Raw genomic sequence first — 22,536 nt, forward strand, 5'->3', positions numbered from 1 at the left:
CTTAGTGTGTGGTACCGTCGCAAGGGAGTGCTGGGCTGAGCGGAGGGATCTTTGCGGTGCGTGGAATAAGAGGCGGTGGTTCATGTAGATGGGTCCGGTGTTCTGAAGCGCCTTGTTGGTGTGAGTGAGGAACTTGAAGGTGACTCTCTTCTCGACGGGGAGCCATTGTTGTGACCGTAGGTGTTGGCTGATGTGTAGATTGAGGACTAGTCTGGAGGTGGCGTTCTGGATGTTCTGGAGTTGGCGGGTGAGGTTTTTGTTGATCCCGGTGTAGAGTGTGTTGCCGTAGTCCAGTCTGGTGCTGATGAGGGCGTGGGTGACGGTTTTCCTGTGTTCGAGAGGAATCCAATTGAAAGTCTTTCACAGTAGGCGGAGGGTGTTTGAGCAGAAGAGCTGACAGCGTTGATCTGGTGGTCCATTTTCAGTTCGGAGTCAAGGATGATTCTGAGGTTGCGTGCTTGGTCCGTGAGAGTGGGAGGGTTGCCGAGGGCTGGGGGCCACAAGGTGTCGTTCCAGGCGTCAGGGTGTGGGCCCATGATGAGTACTTTGGTTTTGTCCGTGTTGAGTTGTAGGCAGCTGTTCTTCATCCACCTGGCGACTGCTTCTATTCCTTCTTGAAAGTTGTGTTTGGAGATGTTGGGTTCGTTGGATAGGGAGAGGATGAGTTGGGTGTCGTCTGCATACGATACAATGTTAAGTCTGTGGAATCTGACGATGGATGCGAGCGTGGCCATGTAGACATTGAAAAAGGTGGGGTTGTTGGAGTTTCTTTGGGTGACACCGCAGGTGGTCTATGTGGGTTCCGAGAGGAACTGAGGGAATCTGACCCGTTGCGTTCTGCCGGGGAGGAATGAGCGAAACCAGTCGAGGGCCTTGTTCCGGATTCCTGAGTCGTGGAGACTCCGGGCTAGGGTACAATGTGAGAATGTGTTGAAAGCTGCGGAGAGGTCCAGGAGTATGAGGGCCGCAGTCTCTCATCTGTCGAGGAGGGAGCGGATGTCGTCTGTCGCAAAGAGAAGGGCGGTTTTGGTGCTGTGGTTCTTCCTGAAGCCTGATTGGGAGGAGTCGAGGATGTTGTTTTCTTCTATTACATTGAGCTTCATTTATGAATGATGCCAGATTATACTCAGTGGAAACACTGTTCGGTGCCTTATGTAGATCGCTCGCAGTCATTTAAAGAAAAAGTCTGTTATTTTTATAAGGGCCCTTAGTATGATCATGGCCACTTGGGCTTTGCGATTATGCTGCAGGTGAAGACCAAATTATGTGGGAGGGATAACTAAACTATGCATCAAGAAAAGGCAATTTATGCACCATAATGGATGACATTTTGTGTTAGTATTACCTCATTATTTTGGCATTTTTACAGATTAACACTCTGGGCAAAGGTTTCACCTCATTAATACCACTTTGACACCCAAATATAGTAATAAGCAACAGAAAGGTGATCAATCAATGTTTTGCAAAAGGCCTTCCACTGTGTGGCTACACGTGTTGCAGTATTTTTTAGTAACTTTAATCCATTTGAGCTAGAAACAAATTATTTTGCTGAAATCTGTAGTTTATGCAGCAGATGATGGATTATGTGACAAATGTGGCGAATCCATAATTAGACCTCTTCTGTCCGTGGAATCTCACTGCCAGGTAGAGAAAGGTAATAACTATTGGTCATTTCTATAGTATTGACTATTCAACAACTACGCTTTGAATATCACAGATCTTTTGCTTGCCACACCACATAGTCAATACATCAGTGGATTACAATGAAAGAGTAATTTCATTCCAGTTGCAAACCAGGAACCTATTTCAGATGCAATCATCAGTTTGCAGCCTAAATAGAATTAGCTCCATAGCTGTAGTACAGCAAGTTTCAGAGAAGAATCCCTTGACTGGTACTTCCCTTCCATAAATCAAAGCTTCATCATGTTCTAGGACAAACCATGTTTGCCACTGTGTAAGGGGTGATAGTCAAGTCTTGAGTTCTCAACTGTGCGCAATCCTCTGGGACACACTCTTTTATGGGAATTGATTACTATACATTCCCCCAGATGTATTTTGCGTCTTTTCTTATCTGCTAAAGCCGGATTCTTATCTGTCTTATTATCACCAAGAATCCTCCCAGGTCGCCAGGATCTTTTTATCTGGTAAATAGTGTAGAGGGGAGGAAATCCAATATTTAACACATAATCAAAGAAAATAGAATTTGAACTCTAAAGGACCACTGACTCCGAATCTCAAAGTTTAGGGTTTTATTACAAAGCCAAAAATAATTGTACATACAAGCACCTCAACACGAGGTTAAGGAAATAAATGGGCACTAATACAAAAAAGAAGTCTACGTAGGAGTCTCATCCGACTCAGAATAAGAAGAATAGTCAGCTCTAGAATCATTAGACAAGCAATAACAGCTCCAATCCCTATATTAGAAGTCATTAACCTAAAAAGGAAAGAATCTGTTAGTCTATCCCTACTCTATCTCCAAGGTGACATCCCTACTTAGCATCTTCCCCAGGAAAGAGGATAAAAAGGTGTCAGAAGTGAAGACTTCCTTGGAAGTACACTCACTTTGTCTGAGCTCGTTCTAAGATGCTCCTTCTAGCTCCCCATCTAGACCTCAACTGCTCAACCCACGGGGCACTGTCCCTAATTCAAAATCCCAAAAACGTAGAACACGCCCTCCGGCACACCTCTTCAGCCAGGTCTTCTCCCAGTAGTTTTCCACTGAAACTTGTCTCCCTTCCAACGACGGTTTACTCGTCCTTGAGTCCTAGGCACCTTCTCCGTCCGAAGTTTCATCCTTACATTCCAGTATACTCCCATGTTGGCTTCTCATGCCATCCTAACTCCTGAAACAAAGGGTTAGTTCACTAACGAGCTAGGTGTCTCCTTGCGCCTGCAACAGAAACATGGGAACAAGAAACTTTCCACTTCTCTGAGACCCTCTACACCTCTGAAATCCAAAGCCTTACCAAGGGAAACATTTCGGCCTACAATAGTTAGCTAACATAAGAAACGAACAGGCCTTTCTCTTTAACGTATATGCGATCAGGCCTTTACACAATTTAAACACATATTCTAGAATCGCACTATAAACATCAATTTCATTTTACCTCATATATGAGTAAGCAAAACTACACGTGCAGAATTTAATATGGTGCACGTTTAACCTAATGCATCACATTATTCGGGAACCAGTCACTATGCATTACCTAAAATACATTTTCGTTTAAACACTACATTCAACTTCATAAATGACATGATTACATTTCTAATTGTACTAATATAAGCAGATTTTAGTAATACATTTCTAAGGCACACGTTAATATGGATCCACTAAATATGTGGATGTGCGGAGTAACAGTGATTATGATGCACCCCTACAAATTTAAGAAATACATGGAGCTCTATCAATTTAATTGACAGAAAGTACGGTAGAAGAGATGCTTATGGTATGTGCTGTCAGACTGACATTGGTGGAATATTCACAGCGTCTTCTTGCACCACATTGATGGAGTAAGAGATCAGGTTCCTTGGAGCACTCTTATCTATGGATGAGACTCAGTCTAACCGCAACTCGGGCGTGTAAAAAAATAATTCTTTTAATCCTGAAAAAGTCCATGAGGATCTTTCTTTACTCTCACAGTTTGCAAAGTCTTCTGCTTTGCAGCATGCATGTGAGAATCATCACACGTGAGACACCTGAATGTATTTAATGTAATGATATGTCATTGGTATTTTCATAGGACCCACTACCATTGTTATGTATCACAGCACATTTTCTGTCGTCCAATCAGAGACCGAGGACAACATAAACAGAAGACAGACGACCACTGTTTGTGAGTGTTTGTTGCTTTGTGGGTTTCTTTGTTTGTGTATGGTTAGCATGCATTTGTACAATGTTTGGTTTTGAAATGGCTTGTGTGAGTTAGTGTGAGAGTAAAATTAATTTGATCTACCAATATCCAGGCACGGTGGGGCAGGTGGGGGGAGTCAACAGATGATAGGATAGGTAAAATTAAATTAAGAAATTTATAAAACCACTTACGTTGCGCTCGCTGCATCACCGAGTCGGCGATAGGGTGAGCGGAAGGTAAGTGGTTTTATTTTTGTGTATTTCACTTTACCTATCCCAACATCTGGCGACTCCCTCCCCGCCCCCCCCCTCTCTTACCTGTGCCGACCACACCTGCCAATATCTTTTTTTTGTATTATTTGCAGAGTTGGGTCTGCTCTAGGACTTTCCATTTTACTCCCAACAGGGGGCATCCGTTGTCCATTGCCCAACCACAATATACTGCTTTTTCTACACAGATCCCAACATGGATCACATCTTATGATATGCCATTGTTCCTATGAGGATGTGCTCTGTTTACGTTAGTTTAATCTGCATGTTTCAAGGGTGTATGTTGGTGTAGTGTGTGGCTGTGCCATAGATTTCACAGTGTTTTTACCAGCTATGTGGCTTTGGTGCTGTGTTGTGTGCATGATGGTGAGGAGTTTTTATGAGGTGCTTCCCTGAGTGTGGCCATTTGTATGTGCGCTTGGAGTGATGCTGTGTGGTGTTATTGCTGGGTGTAGAATGGTCATAGATGTGTGATGCAAACACAAATGATAGGTTATCAGAGGTGTGTTGGTTGAATGTGCTAATGGAAGTCAAATGGTTTATTGTTAGAGTTGTGTGTTGAGTTTGGACTTGGACGGTGGTAGTAGTCGGGGAAAAACCAGTTATTCTCCAAAACCAGTCACTCTCATAAAGTAATGTGAGTGAGGTTGGATGGTGTTTTCTGAGGGTGTGCAGTTAGCCCTGGTTGCCCATCAGAGAAAAGCATAATGACCTAAAAACAAGCCAAAGCAATGTAATATCCTGTTTGGATACATGTCAAACGACGCAGAGCACATACCCCTGCCTGAGTGGCTCCAGGATTCCAGGGGAGAGGGATTGAATGACTCTGTATATCTGTATAGTGAGTCTGTGGGGGTGGGTGCTATGCGTGGCGCTGACCCTTGCCAGCTTGCTTTAGAGTTGCAGGCTCCTGAAAAGAGTCTTTCCCCTCTTCTCTCGTGTCCAGTAATCCTTAATGGAGGTCAAACAGGAGTCTGAAGCCAAATCAGGATTACAATTAGTGCAAAAAGATCTCACTTTTTTCTCCATACAAAGTTCACTAGGTGGCACCTGGCGGAATCTGTGTGGGGAAATGTAACAACATTTTTCGCTTTGTAGCTCGGAATTGGGGAAGCCTTGCAGTATAACTGCCTTATCTTCAATTCCAAGGTGCAGAATTTGGAATAGAGTGTTAATACTGCATCTTGCACTTTTGTTGTTTACTGGGTATGGTACTAGCATTCGAAATAAAATTTAACACAGAATGAGATGAGGTCATTAGCATATTCTCACCAACAATGCCGCTGTCATTAGAAAATCCAAACTGTCTTTAAAAGAAGAAGCCAAGCAAGAGGACTCATTTCCCATCATCCATCTGCACAGGAAGTGACATCACTGGATTTGCCATCATACATCTGCCCAGGCCAAAACTGTCGTCCCTTAATGAAAGCTGCAGCGTGGCCGCACACCACACGCGTGCAGTGGGTGTACTGCTAGCGTGTCAAAGGCAAGCCCCTCTGTGCCTGTCTGTGTCCCACCCACACCTTGTGCCAGCACCCCTGGTCCTCTCCTCATCCACCTCGTCCCCTTTTGCTACACAACTGCCTGAAACGTGGTCGCATCTCCCAGGACAGGTGCCGTGCCTCACCGCTCAACACAGAAGGCGCGTTCTTCTGTGCCACCTGCCGTTTCACATGCACCCTCCCACATGCACTTCACTTTCCCAGTGCAACCCACACACACAACACACTCATCACACATTACCACACACACCCCTCCCTACTACACCAACACCCCTGCCTGCCCTAGATACTGCTCAACATTTGTTCCCTCATTAAATATGCCACCGTAATTTGGAAACAGTTGCACGAGCACTCACTGGACCTGCTCTTCCTGACCGAAACCTGTCTGACTCCCTCGTTGGCCCTTGTCATCGAATTGACAATCCCCCTCAGGATACAAGATCGCAAGGCAGGACATGACAAACAGACCCAGAGGCAGAATTGCTATCATCTTCTATGAATCCATTCAAGGCTCCACCAACTCGGAAAGCACTATCAGCAACATGGAACATTCAACTTTCAAACTCCTCAGCACCGCCAACTGAGTGGCATTTTCGTCTCCTGTCTTTCCAGGCCATGCACTGATTGTGGCAGCACCATTGCAGATATGCTTGTCCCCCTAATCCTTGACTCCAGTCCTTCATTCTACTCGGTGACCTCAACTACCACCTGGCGGACATCACCGATCACAACATGACCAACCTACTCGAGGACCTGTTCAACCTCGGACTAACACAGTGAGTGGAAGGCCCAACACACACTGCCAGACACCTCCTGGACTCAGCTTCAGCAACATCACAGCAGACAAGACCACACCGATCACCTGGTCCGAGCACATCCATATCAACTTCAGCATACCCATCCCACACCACCACAGAAGCACCATAACCAAATCTTCATGAATGGACTGGGAAAAGATCTCAGAAGTTTTCTGGTCTTCCAAACTCTTCCACACTGGCCTTGATATAACAAAAACCTCTCTGATTCCATCTCTAACTTCAATGCCTGGATTGCCACCTGCACAGATACCCTTGCCCTCTCAAAGCCAATAAAGCCACGAGATCCAGTCTGCAAGCAAGCTAGTATGCAAAACAGCTCAGGCTCATCAAATGCCATTGTAAGCAACTTGAATGCGGATGGAGACAGAGTAAGAATTACACCAACAAGAGCACCTACAAGTCTGCCTTCAGACGCTACCATCAACAGATCAGAGCCACCAAATGATCCATGCTCACTGACCGCATCAAAAGCAACACCAGCTGTACCAAGGAAATGTTTGCCATAGTAAAAGACTAAAATACGTTACCTCTCTTGCAGCCTGTTATGAATATAGAACATTATTAACCTTTTAAATGTTCATCAGTTCATTCTGAAATCCCATTGGCAGAAAGTACGGTAGAAGACATGCTTATGTTAAGTGCAATTAGACTGACATTGGTGGAATATTCACAGTGTCTTCTTGCCCCACATTCCAGGAGTGAGAGATAAGGTTCACTGGACCACTTTTATCTATGGATGAGGCTCAGTCTACCTGTAACTCAAGGGGTGTACAGTTGCAAAGCTTTGTTCTTGAAACTGTGAAAAAGTCCATGATGATCTTCATTTAGTTTCACAGGTTGAAAAGTCTTTTGCTTTGGGACATGTGTGTGCATCAAATGTGAGACAATCAAGTGTATTCGTTATGTTATGATATGTCATTGGTATTTGCATAGGGCCCATTGCCATTCTTATGTATCACAGCACATCAGAGTAAGACAACAATATAAACAGATGACAGAAGACCACTGTTTGGTAGTATTTGTTGCTTTGCTGGTTTCTATGGTTGTGTGTAGTTAGCAGTGAATTTGCACAGTGTTTGTTTGGTTTGTGTGAGAGTAAAATGAATTTAATCCACCAATATCTTTTTGTTGTTGTATTAGCATAGTTGAGTCTGCTGTAGGACTTTCCTATTTACTCGCAATTGGGGGCACCGCCGGTCCGTTGCCCGGCCACAATATAGTGCCTTTTCTACTTACATCCAGACACGGATCACATCTTATAATATGCTATTGTTCCTACAAGGATGTGCTCTGTTTATGTTAGTTTAATCCTCAAGCTCCACCGGCGTAAACCCCTCCACAACCACCTCCTCAAAAGCCCAATAGACTGCCCTCATGGCTGCCACGGATAACATCTGAGTGATCATGAAAAGAGGTGAAAACGTGGCTCTCATCTTACTGGATCTTTCCACAACCTTCAGCATAGTTCCCCCCATCCTTATTCAACGATTGCACACAGCCAGCTTCCAAGATTGTGCACTTCACTGGATTTGCTCCTTCCTGACAGGCCACACCCAGTCGGTCAGCCTGGCCCCTTTCACCTTGAACGTAGTCAACCTCATCTGTGGTGCTTCCCTAAGACCCTTACTCAGTCCCACTCTGTTGAATGCCTACATGGCCCCACTCACTAGCATCTTCCACACCCATGGAATCAACATCATATGCTATGCTGATCACACCCAGCTCATATTTTCCCTCTCCAAGACGCCAAACACTCAGACCAATTTCTCCACCTGCATGATCAAAGTCACCAGATGGATGAAAACCAACTGCCTCAAGCTCGACACAGACAAGACAGATGTAGTAATCTTCGGCAAAGGCACCTCTACCTGGCAGCCTGCTGAACTCAGATCCACACCCCTAACGGCAAACCACATAAAGAACCTTGAATTAGTAACTGACAACAAACTCACCACAACTGGCCAAGTGAATACAGCCTCCGTCTCCTGTTTCCATATGATGGAGCAAGGACTAGTTGAAAAGAGACTTGCTCGGAAGCAATCCTCTCATTTAACCGCTAACCTTGTATTAACTATGTATTGTGTAAACTAATACGCACCACATTTGACATAAAAGACAGAGACGCTTGCCTGCGTGTCTTACTAATAAGTAACTTGAGCGAAATTCTAAAATGGCTGCTAACGGGAAATATTTATTGCACATGCGTCAACTGCATCTACGCAGTATGACGAGCTGTCGCTTGGAGGGAATTTCTTGTGCTTGCACAGACGCTATTAAAATGGCTGCTTGAAAGCTCACATGCTTGGCATCTGATCTGCTGAAACTAAACCAAGCTGTTTTACTAATGCTAATGCGGGGAAAGCATTAATAAGTAAATGGGGTTAGAGTAGAGATAGGTGGTATACAGTTAAACCATTTATTCTTGAGTTTATTATTTTTCTTTCTGACTCTTTTATTAGTGTGCATTTGGACCTCTCGTACGAGTCTGGAGTCTGTTAACCACCTGACCTACACGCATGCTTAGTGGGAATGAGCCGGAAGAAGTGATGTGACTCTTGAACACAGTCCAAGGATGCAAAAGATACATACCCTGGGAACCAGCACCAAAGTCCTCAGAATGAATGGGAATACATAAAAATTATACTTTTGTGTCTAATAAGATGTGAATACAGGTGGAAATAAAGATTTGTGAATAAAAATTAAGGGTTGGGATCTTTGAACAATAGACGGATAGACTAAGATGAAAAATAAGCATGGTGTGATTATCTTCCCCCTTGCCTGTCCAATCGGAGTTAGTAATTTTACGATATTGAAACATCAATAGGTGGTACATGAATATTGTAGGGTATAATTGAGGTAGTCATAGTTAGTTAGTCAGACAGAGATTTGCTGAATGCTGCAGAGCTTGGGATGCTGTCGGAGTGATGAAGAATCGAATGCAGAACCATCTATCCTAAAATTCATTTAGAAGAAGATCGCGAAAGAATCTCGAGGAGGAAGAGAGTGTCAGAGAGGGGTGCTACGTAAGCGTCGGTGTTAGAGAGGTCATCTCTCCTGTCCTGATTCCTGTCCTGAAGCCTTTGTCGTCTGATATTTCCCAGGGGACCTTTCCCAGCTCCTCGGCCAGGGGGTTGGTTTTTCACACCATCCTAGGTAAATATATTATCATGAATGTGCAGATGTGCTTTTCTCTCTATCCTCTTCTTTCTGAGCAACGTCATTGCAGAGTATGATATATTTGATTGATTGATTAATTGTCTCCTTCCAATGAGTGACGGAGACTGTACTGTACCTTGAAATTGGTTCACATGAAATTAATTTAGATAAAGACTTTAAACTTTACCGAGTCTGTGGTTATTTCATTGCAAAGAGAAATAATTCATGTCATTTCACCATCAACCAGTTCAACTAATGGTCCATTGACTACTGGAAAGAACTTTTTGATCAGCGAAAGAATAGTTGAGAACGAGAGGAGACTAATCTTGAAATGGTACGAATCATAAAAAACTTTGGGGCATATCAGCAAGGGCCGGCGATAATTATCGCTCAGCGCGAGGATAATTATCGCCGGCCAACTCTGAATTTTATCGCGGAGATAGCGTGCTATTAGCAACGCTTATCTCCAAAGCGATGAAATTCAGAGCGCAAGCTGCCAATTGTGAGATTATCGCTGGAAATACAGCGATAATCCCACAAGGTTTGGCGATAGCTTGCCGAGAGGGATAGACATACTTAGCCATGATATCCACCTTATATAGAATATCATGGCTAATTCCGAAAAATACCATACGTAAAAAAGCAGCGTTAACCGCGGTTAGCGCTGCTTTTTTATCTCTAACAGGGTTAGCGATATCCTTGATAATAGGAGAAATGTCGCTTAGCGACATTTCTCCCATTATTTTACTCTGGAACGCCCCCTTTGCATCTCATTAGAGATGCAAGGGGAAGCGTAGAGTAAAATGGTGCTAACATGCGAATTTGCGTGTTAGCACCCTGTTGCTGATAGGGTCCTAATTTTATCTCTGCTTTTTTGGCTTTTAAAGCCAACAAAGCAGAGATAAAGCCCTTGTTGATATGCTCCTTTGACTCCAGCGGTTAGTACCAGGCTGTGTGTGTAGGTGTGTTTATGGGCCCAGGTGAGTATATGGTATTGGAGTATCTGTTGCTGGCTCACCGCTGGATCAGTTTTCTGGTAGCATGGCTTTGGTTATTATTGACTAGTTTGGTGGTAAGTATTGATTTTTGATTATTGATTTATGTTTAACAAAAAGAGTTAGTGTCCCGTTTTATGTTGTCCGGAAAAATCCCCGGGGGAATGAATAGTGGGTGGTGATAGAAGCCATACTGCAGTGAGGTTACTCGTCTGTTGGAATAGCACTGAGAAGCTACACAGGGCTGGCAGTGTTAAATTAGGGACTATTTCGTGTAAAAGTTGAGTGTGAGTGATAGCAAAAAGGGTTCACTGGTGAAACGTTGGTCTTATATCACCTAGCAAGGGTAACACTGAAGGAGTAACAGGTCCTCTTGAGCTTGAATGAAGGGTAAACAGAGGTTTTTACTCGCAGTAGAAGAGGAGAAATTTTGAGTCTCCAGAATAAGTCGGTAATCTATCCTTTGGCTTTAGTGGAACAGGCAGAGTAGTGAATGTTTTTATGTTGTTACTAACGAAATTCAGTTAAAGAAAAGTAAAAAAAGAAGTATGTTTTCGTATTAACTTGTGAAGGGAGGGTCAGTCGCCGGAGTTGCACTGACGTCACAAAGAGCCGCGCTGGGATAGGTTGAAACAGCGGGCCTGGGACTGACACGAATTGTAAAGGAGGGGTCGGTAGTAAGGAGCAGAACTGACGACATTGAAAAAAGGCCGCGCTGGCATTGGTCAGACCATGAGCATGAGCCGCAATCTGATTGGGTGATTGGAGGAAAGTTGTTTTTAGATTGGTGGTGGAAATTTGTATGGTTGATTCTCATTTGTCTTTTGGTGTGAGTCTCCCTGACAGAAAAGCGCGAGGTTTTGCAGATTATTGTTTTATGTATCGAGTGTCCAGAATGTATGGAGAAAAGAGAAAAATATCATTTGTAAAGAAAATTAAGAATTTCTTTAAGAAAGATAAGCCTATATTGACTAGAGATGGAATTCCTATTCCGCTGCCAAAAACGACTGCTTCATTTATGATGATGGAGAGAGGATATCATACATGTGTATGGATGAAGAATTGGATAGAGTATACGAAAGTTCATTGTGTTTTAGCTTTCCCAGAACATGGTACGTTTAATGGGAGAATTCTTCAGAATTTAATAATGCGGATGAATGATTTAGATCCGAGACCTAGGATGACGCAGTACGAGGCATTAGAAGAATGGGAGACTGAATCATATGAACGAGAGAAAAACAGGAGTGGAAGATACATGGGTCATTTTCCTAGGTATTTGCGTGAGTCACGTGAGGCATAGATGAAGCAATGGAGAAGAGCAATGGTATCAGAAGGTTTATATCCAGTGTTAATGGCTGAAGAACAGTCAGGGGGCAAGTGTAAAGAAAAAACTAAACACATGAAAGTGACAGGTTATGGTGAATCAGATGATGAATTCATGGAGGACATTTTAACTAAAAACCCTCCATCTAATAGATAGATTAAACACTTACAATGAAGAAGAATTGTTGTTTATATGTAGGAGTATAACTAGGAATGCGAGATTGTTTCATGAGAAATTGACAGAACTTGCCTTTGAAATGGGGATAGACATATGGAGATCAAAAGTGCTACAGAAACCATATAGAGTGGAGTTTACTGACAAAGATTTAGAAAATATGAATATGTCTGGAAAGAAGTTACAAGTAAAGGAGTTGATAAATATCTTGCAAAAATGGGGAGATATTGACAAGTGGAGGACAAGGTGGACAAAGAAGAAGGAGGAAGCACAGGCAAAAGAAGCGTCTGCTGCATATATGTTAAAGTAGAGAGATTATGCCCTATGAGAGAGGTACCTGGAGGTGGATATGTTCATGTTCCATGGAGTCGACAAGATATTTTGTCATTTACAAATGATTTCCCTAAACTGAGAGAGAAACCAGTTGAATGGTATAAACAGGTTGAAAGGTTTGTGAAAGTTTCGAAGGTTTTGTTGAAAGACTTGGATGGTCTATTTGACATAGTGGTACCTGCTGATTTTTGTACAGAATGTAAGCTCACAGTTGATTGGCCAAGTGAGGAGTATCCAAGAGACTCGAAAACAGGAGCACCCTCAGATGATGTGATGAAGAAATATCACCAAGTAATTACTCTCTTGAAAGGGAAAATTCCACCTAAAGAAACAGATTGGGTAAAAATAGATAGAACAACCCAAGAGCCAAATGAATCTGTTCATGCATATAATGAACGACTGTTGCAGGTGTTTAAGCAGTACAGTGGTTTTGAGAACGTTGGAGATAAGGATATGGGTCATTTTGTGTATCGGTTTGTGTACGGTCTAAAACCAGAAATTAGTCAGGTGATTCAAGAGCATATGTTGTGTTGGCAGGGAAAGCCCATAGATGATATACTAAAATACGCAAAGTATTGTGGGGACGATATTGAGGCGAGGCATGAAAAGCTAAAAATGATGTGGGCACAAGTGAAATTGGCAGAACAACAGGAACTTAAATTAAATGGTCAGACTGATGGTCAGATGAAAGAACCGAATCAGAATGATAATGTGGCGAGTGGAGGTAAATCAAGGGGATAAATGAGTAGAGAGGATGCAAAGAAGAAGTTTCCTTGTCATGGGTGTGAAAAGCTAGGACATTGGAAAAAACGAGGGTTAGAATATTCAGAATAATAATGGGCCAAACCAAAATTTAAATCCACAGGCGCAGAATGAGGTGCTTATGAATCGCCGCAGCAGTTAGTTAATCAGCAGTGTCAGGTGCCACCTGCCCCCATGGCAAATGTTGTGAACAAGCCAAAGTACAGTGCGGATGCCGGATTTCAAGGAAGTGGTAAGAAACATTCAGTGATTTCACAATAACTTTTGTAGAATAACTATGAAAGTGAGAATGACGGTGCCTGAGGGGGGAGGAAGAGGAGTGCGTACTTGGCGCATCCTTGCAGGTAGATCAGTCAGGTCCATTTATTGATGGGAAAGTGGAAGGCAATGATATCACTTTTCTATTGGATACTGGTGCTACCCGTTCTACTGTGAGAACATCAGACATCCCAAACCTACCTCTTTCGGGAGAAGCAATCCAAGTAGTCGGTGTCTCAAATCAACAGATTAGAACCCCAATTACAGAACCTATGGAGGTGCATATTGGAAATTTTAAAGACATTCACATTGTAGTCTGCGATTCTAATCCAGGGAATTTATTAGGAAGAGATCTGTTGTGCAAAATTAACTGCACAATTTATTGCACACCGTATGGTGTTGCTCTTCAAACCCCTGATGAGGATATCGTATACAAGATAATGCTTGCAAAACAAGGCACAGAGATAGATGAAATGTATTCATTAATGACAAAAGATGACTTACCAGAAGAGCTGAAAACAACCATGAATCCAGAAGTATGGAATTTCAGTGGAAAAGAAATAGGGCTAATGGCAAATGTAGACCCATGAAAGTGACTGTGAAAGAAGGTGCAGTTTACCCCAACACCCGACAATATAAAATGAGTCCTGTAGTCAAAGTAGGAGTAGCTTCCGAGATTGACCGAATGATTAAACAAGGCATCTTAAAAGAGATAATGAGCAGTCCTTGTTGTAATTCACCTATAATAGGTCTTAAAAAGCCTAGTGGAAAGTACCGGATAGTACAGGATTTAAGAAAGATTAACAAAATTGTAGTGCCTTGTTGTCCTGTAGTACCAAATCCAGCAGTGATTTTGTATCAGATACCCTGGAATGCAGGATGGTTTACAGTAATTGATTTGTGCCAAGCCTTTTTATCCATTCCTTTACATCCAGATAGCCAGTATCTTTTTTCTTTTAAATTTGAGGATCGTATCTTGGCATGGAACCGAGTTCCTCAAGGTTATACAGAAAGTCCTTCAATTTTCAATCAGATTCTGAAAAAGTGCCTAGAAAAGTTAATTATGCCCAGAAATTCAGTCTTAGTGCAGTATATTGATGACTTACTTGTGGCATCGAAATCCAGAGAAGACTGTGTTACTGATTCAATTGCATTACTGAATCATTTGGCTGATGGAGGACACAAGGTGTCACCAGAGAAATTGCAATTTTGCCGAACATGAGTTAAATACTTGGGTCACCAGATAGAAAGAGGAGTGAGGAAAGTGACCCCTGAGAGAATTAAAATAATCAAGCAGGCGCAGTTACCGCAAACACAAAGAGAGATCAGAATGTTTCTCGGAGTGGTGGGATACTGTAGACAGTGGATTGTAGGTTTTTCTTTACTAGCAAAGCCATTGATTCAGATGACACGGAAGAGAGTGAAAGATCCAATAGTCTGAGATGATGAAAGTGTGGAAGCATTTGTTAAGTTACAAAATTGTTTAGGTGAGGCCCCTGCCCTAGGTATGCCTGATTATACGAAAGATTTTGCACTGTTCTGTTGTGAGAGAGAGGGTTGTGCGCTTTCAGTCTTGACTCAGAGACATGGATTACGCCGACGTCCAGTCGCATATTTCTCTGCTACTTTGGATCCTGTGGCTTCAGCATTACCTGGCCGCTTAAAAGCAGTAGCTGCTACCTGTATGAGTCTGGAGCAAAGTGAGTCAATTGTGATGGGACATCCAGTAAAAGTCTATGTTCCACAGTCAGTTGAGATGTTGTTAACAAGAACTCGAACACAGTATCTTACCCCTAGTCGGATGACTAAGTATGAAAGAATAATTTTGGGAGCAGAAAATGTGACAGTAATCAGGTGCACAATGGTGAATCCAGTTACCATATTACCAGATTCACGTTGTGAAGAAGTGAGGGATGAGGTAGATCATGATTGTTTAGATGTGACTGAAAAGTGTACTAAGCCCCGTCCTGAAATTCAGGAAGAGCTTCTGAAAGAGCCCGACAATGAATTATTTGTTGATGGCTCTTGTTTAAGGCTTGAAGAAGGAGGACTAAGTGCAGCTTATGCTGTTTGTAAAATATATGGGGTCATTGAAGCATCCTATGTACCGGAAGTCAAGTCTGCACAAGTAGCCAAATCGATAGCTTTAATAAAAGCATGCAAAATTGGGAAAAATTGGAAAGTTACCATTTTTACTGATAGCCAATATGGTTACGGGCTTGTGCATGACTTTGGCCAGCTTTGGATGCAGAGGGGGTTTCTGACTTCTTCAGGGTTCCCCATTCAAAATGGGAAATTCGTAATGGAACTACTGGAAGCAATACAATTGCCAAAAGAAATAGCAGTGGTCAAGTGCGCTGCTCACCAGTCAGGAAATGACTATGTGGCGGCTGATAATCGATACGCTGACCAGATTGCTCAATACTGTGCGAGAAATAATATGCCAATAAATAAGAAAATTGAAACAAGTGGAATCAGCTGCCAACTTATTCTTATTCTCAGACTTCGAAACATGGGATGAGGTGAGACAGTTGCAGGATGAGGTAGAAGTAAGTTAAAAGGAAAAGTGGATAAAATCAGGCTGTGAAAGGAGAGCAGAAGATGACGTGTGTGTGTACCCTGATGGCAGACCAGTCATGCCAGACTGCCTACTTTCTCAAATGCCAAGAATGTACCATGGAGACACTCATGTAGGCAGGGACGCTATGATCAGACTATTTAGACAAGATTGGTATAATCCAAGGTTTAGGGTAGTCGCAGAAGGTCTTTGCCAGAGATGTTTAGTTTGTCAACAAATAAATCCAGGCAGGAAGACGGTGGTCAGTTGGGGAAAAATCAGAAAGGCAGAAGGACCATTCATAAGATTACAGCTTGACTTCATAGAGTTACCACCATGCAGGGGAATGAAGTACGTCCTTGTCATAGTGTGTTTGTTTTCACGATGGGTGGAGGCATACCCCACCAGGAGAAATGACAGTATAACAGTTGCAAAATTATTGTTGAGGGAGTTAATTCTACGCTTTGGTTTTCCAGTAACTTTGGAATCAGATAGAAGACCTCCTTTTAATAATGAAGTAATTCGTTTAATCTGTGAAGCATTAAAAATTGAACAAAAACTGCACTCTGCATACCACCCAGAGGCTTCTGGGGTAGTAGAGCAATTAAATGGCACAACCAAGTCAAGACTGGCAAAGGTGTGTGCATCCACATCACTGAGTTGGCCAGATGCATTGCCTCTTGTACTGATGGGACTCATAAGTATTCCTGACAGAAACACAGGATTGAGTCCCCACGAGATTCTCATGGGAAGAGCAATGAGACAAGAATTTATACCAGGACATAAATTGCTGAATATATCTGATGATCTGGTATTAGACCATTGCAAAGGATTGGCTAACCTAGTGGGTTCTGTCTCTCACCAGGTTAGAGAAGACGCATTTGCCAGGCAGCCGGATCAGGCACAGGATTTGAATCCCGGAGACTGGGTGGCAGTGAAGAAGCACACCAGAAAGTCGTGCCTAGCACCCAGATGGGATGATCCACGGCAGGTCATACTGGTCACTACTACAGCAGTGAAGTGTGCAGGTTTGCCAAATTGGATTCATGCAAGCCACACAAAAGGGGTTCCAGCCCCTGATGAAAAGAGACTGCAACTTGCACAAACATTTGAGGCAGCTGAAGGTTGTGCAGTCGAAGAATCTAGAGTAACAGATTCTGAAGAGGCTGACAAAGAACAACTGAGTACAAGTCAGGAGGACTGGATACCAGTGGTTGATATACCTGAGGTGATTATTCAAACAAGTAGCAGAACTAGATTATAAAGACAAGAAACTAGAAAGGACCAGATAGGTGTAGAAGAACACGCTCAGGAAGAGGTGAATAAAGCTACTGGAGACCCTGAGCAGGACCAGACAAGGAATGAAGAACATACTCAGGCAATCAGATTGAGCAAAAGACCTGAGCAGGGACAGCTAGGTATAGAAGAACACGTTCAGGCAGCAGAAGAACCAATTATGGTAAGACCTGAACAGGACCAGTTAGGTGAAGAAGAACGAGTTTGGGGGGAAAAAGAACAATTTGAAAGAAGGCCCGAACAGGAATAGATAGGGAAGAAGAACATGTTCAGGCAAATGAAGACGCAATAACAAGACCTGAACAAGGACAAATAGAGAGGGACTCTAAAGACGAGGAAAATCAGATTGTGCCACAACATAACAAGAATAAAAGAGCTCTTGAGAGAGACAAAGAAGGTGAAAGTGCAGTGCAAGTTAAAAGGGTCGGAAAAGGAGATAACTGACCAGGTGGAGTCAAAAGGTTAAAATATCATTTGAGGAAAACCACTGAAAATCATGAACAAGTGAATAAAGTTACAAGTCAGTCTGAGCAGTCAACTGTGAAAAACACTCGAAGAAGTCCGAGACTAAGAACTCTTGACAGACGAAGAAGTAAATACAGAACAGATTGACGAAGGGAAAGTGAGGCCTCCTTGAAGTAACAGAGAAATAACATTTGAGGAAATATGAATTTTATGATCAGTTATGTCCCCTATCTTAGACCCCAACGGCTCCATGTGCATGCTACAAGTACATGTATGTTCCCTCCAGTTCCAGTTATGAAGACGCAAATACATGTGCGTCCACCGTCAACATGTCCTCTTTCAGATCCGCCATGAATGGGTCAGATATTCCATTCCTAAGTATGAAAGGCCACCGACTTTATGTGGTTCACTTTCCACGTTTTACAGTTCAGGCGAGTAGGCCCTGAATTCTGCCATCAAGCCTTTTTCCTGCCTTCTGCCTCTGAAAGCTCCAGTCTGAGCCCGCATCTGTATCCATGAACTTTGTCCTACTCCCTGCGCGGCTAACGGTGCCTGATCCGGCCTGTTGCCTGCCAAAAACTGTATTTCACCTTCAAGATTATCTGCTCCGCTCCTCATCCGATGCATTCCTGTCTAGTAGTTTAGGTAAACATTCTTCCAGCTACCGAGCAAAGGGCCAGGCCTCACTGTCCTCATGCAAGTAATTCATAGCCCCTGTTACCATGGAAGATTCCTGCCCCCTCGCATCTCATGTAGACACTTAGACGCTTGTACACGCACTAACAGTCAGTATAGAATAGATTCCGTCCGAGAGACCTTTCCTTTTGGATAATACAGTTCTTTAAACATAAGATATTAGATATGATTTGGGATTAGGTTGACATGACCCCCCAGACTTCTGTCTCCACATGTAGAGCTAAATGTCAAGTTCCCTTTACCCTCTAGTTGCACGTCAATCACACGTCATGCGGCTGCGCGCGCATCTCTGCCAAATATTTCTGCTGACATTGCAGGATTCTCTTATGGATCCACCCACTTGTGACATCATGTTTAATGACGTTTCTAGTTACGCCTATATGTACGCCTTTTTTCATTACGTATGTGTATTATTATCTGTATTATCAGCTGTTACGCCTCCTGCATCTGTCTTAATGTAATGCTTTTCATATAAATATCTTTACTTGTCAATAATGTATTGCCTTCCCTTCCTGAACCCTCGTGGTGATGGAATTTGATGCCTATGGTTCGAACCATAATTCCTTTGTAGAGGAATAAAGCCTTTCAGAACCTCTAATACCACGGATTCTGCCTCTTATTTTTACTGAGTTATTCTTACTAGACTTTACCGCATAAAAATAGTACAGGTAATGAAATATTTACCACATAAATTGGCGCCCGAACAGGGACACTTTCTCATCTCACACGCCGGAGGTGCGTTGCAGGCCCGGTCCCCTGCCACAGCTGAACGGACAAAAACGCGTACCCACAGGATTTCCTGTATCTCCCTCCGGCCAAGCGGGGGTGACTGAGGCTGCGATCAACACCCAGACGAGGCGGTGAGAAGTGCGAAGTATCCCGACCAGAGCCTAGCTCAGAGAGCAAGATCCGAGGTATACCGAGGCCCACCAGGTTCCGAAGTTCCGAGTCCAGTCGAGTCCAGTCCGGTCCAGTTCAGTTCAGTTCCGAGGCCTTCCGTTCCGTGCTACCCGGTGAGTACCGTTGCCGGGGAGGCATTTAGACGTGCACATTAGGTTGTGCCGGTCAAGACGGGTTTGGGTACACAAATCCGGTCTGCACTGTTTCAGCAGTGTATCTGTACTGTTTAGCAGTATATCTAGTATGTCTTGCATATAATTCAGTATTATCCAGTGTTAGTATTATGTCAGTAACTAGTTTTCTATTAGTTATCATCGTTCGTTAAATGTTAAATGTTAAATGTTTTAATACGTTCTACATATGGTGGTGTGAATGATTGTTCATTATTGTGTTTATTGTATTAAGTGTGTTCAAGATTAAGTAATAAGGTCTGAAAATGCCGCTCTTTTCAAAATTAAGACAGATCAAAACCAGAAAAGGGGTACTCGAAGAAGCTGTTCCCATTCCACCTAGGGACACTCCAGGGTACTTTATGTATCATAAGCATGGCCTAGATGCCGTATTATTTCTTGATTTATGGGTGGACTACACCAAGGATTTACCAGAAAGTCAGAGGTGGCCCGCAGCTGGGACCTGGGATGCAGATTGCATCATGAGAGTAGAAGAAGAATTATGGAAAAAGAAAGCCAGACAGTCACAGAAAGATGCCATTGAATTATGGCGTAAAGAATCATATAGACGTACAGAAAAAGCGCTCAGACAGGAAGAGAAAAGTAGGGAGAATTCGAATAAAGCCCGAGAAAATATATTAATTGAGGAAGGTACCCGAGTAAAAGCAGAACAAGTAGACAGACAACGAAACACTCTTATGAATGGTATGTATCCTCTTCTGGCCGAAGGGTTACCTCAGGCCACCCCGGAAATACCGAAAGACTTGACACCTCCATTACTCCCGATAAAAGCACATCCCAAAACAGCAAAAGATGTTTTCCTTTCTTCCTATTTAGATGATGTAGCTCCTGAATATGCTAATGTTCCGCCACACACACCGCCCACCGATGGTGCTCAACGCCAAGATCATCCGTCTGTATCCCCGCAACAACAAACTCCTACGCACATTCCCACAGGTCCATCTGTTTCTACCGTTTTCCCTGCATCTACAGTTTCTATCTTACATCCAACAAATCCTTTCGTGCCTAGCACCTCAGACGGTGCGACAGGAGGTACGACAGAAATTTTTGCCACGCCACCCCGAGGAAATAAATTATCCCTTAGAGATTTAGCATACGAACGTACACCCCAACTAGCAACTTCTGACATGTTTAAAGAGCATCTAGTGGATTGTAGATATGATCCTGTGCCCGGTAGACGGGACGGTATGCTGCTGTCATCACTACGTATACGACGAGCTTCAAGGTATTTAGCGACGCTACCAGGAATGGTGGCACATTTAGACAATATATATCACTTTGTACAATCAGGGCGAGGCCCTGAAAGTATTGACGAAGCCATGGAATACCAGAAAGTGGATGTACAGAGACAACTGTTACGCTTCTTCATAAACTGTGTGATCAGAAACCAAGACAGGCCTGAGGTAGAGCAGAAGGAAATGCAAGTACTTACCAGATGGGGTCAGAATATATCAGAAGGGAAACATGATAAACAGACATGTATAGTAGTTATGTGCCGAAAGATTCGCAAAGAAGTAGAACGAATACATAAAGAAAGATTAGAGACAGATCAACATGAATCAGAGGGAGAGGAGGACGAGGAATCAGAAATGCCTACAGGACACTTAGAGACAATGGCTTATGTAGGTAAAGGAAGATCTTTTAATAATACCAGATGCTTTAATGATCCGATACGTCCGATACGTCCAGAATGTAACAGAAATTTTCAAGCCCCTATGTTAAATACAAGGTCTCCTGAACACCTATTCCAAGCTGCTGATAAATTACTCCGAGACCGAAGGGGGTACCAAATGCTCGATTCCATGGATGAACAAGAATTAGCCAGGTCAGCAGTACAATGGGCTGACAGTCCCGGCAAATACAGTGATGATGCACTAGCACACACGTTTCTGAACCTTGCCCCAGACGAACAGCGTTTAGCTGGTATATACATGATTCAACACCTCCTTATATTATATAAAAGCCAACACTCCGATCCTGGACCCCTACCTGACATATTGACAGAATTACTCACGAATAAATGGAGAGGTTCAGGTACTGATCTAATTAAAGAAATTCTAGAATTTCGAAACCAGTATATAGTTTTCGTATGCCCAGAACATGTTCCAGTTCCCACTATGGGAAGAAAAATGTATCACATAGATAGACAGAATCCCTTACGCGAAGAACACCCAATCAGAGGTGAAGATAATACCTTTAAACGCGTGTTTGTGTACACGCCTATAACTAAAATTGAATTATTAGAAATGAAGAAAGTAGTACCCAGCCATGACAAGGATCCAGCAGGTTTCCACCGTGAGATAAAAGACATGTTACTCATGGGAGAGTATACCTACCCCGACATTATGAAAATATTAAAAGTATTAATGCCTGCCGGTATTTACGAGAAACTCAAAGAAAAGGAATGGGAGGTGGGAGACCAAAAGATAGATTGGACAGCATTAGAAAACGAAGAAAAGGCCCGAGCTGCAGGATCAGGGCTTGGGGAAAAGGCTACAGCACTACCAGGATTACTAGTGCAGGTACTGCCACGTTTATTAACTACGAAAAAGGAGGACTGGGGTGCAATCTCAGCCTGTAAACAAAAGCAAGATGAGGACACTAGTGATTTCTATTCCCGATTTGAAAAATGTTTTGGTATAAATAGTGGCATAAAAGCAAGTAGCGAGTCATATCCACATCTGTTTGTGACAAAATTAGTTGAAAATTCCCTACCGCAAGTTAAGAATAGAGTATTGAAATTCGAGAGTACCTGGCAAGGTAACACCCCGTCACAGATGTTACAGATGTTACAATATCACCACAATAGAATTAGAGAAGAACAAGAACATGAACAAAGACGTATGAAAGACACGAAAATGAAAATGCTTGTGGCTCAGTCAGTTCCAGCTGATGGTCATAAAAAGGGTGATTCCGCAGGTCCGGTGAAAGGGACATGCAACTATTGTAAACAACAAGGTCATTATATACACGATTGTGCAGTTCT

Source organism: Triturus cristatus, chromosome 6, assembly GCF_964204655.1.
Source record: "Triturus cristatus chromosome 6, aTriCri1.1, whole genome shotgun sequence".
Lineage (NCBI taxonomy): Eukaryota > Metazoa > Chordata > Amphibia > Caudata > Salamandridae > Triturus > Triturus cristatus.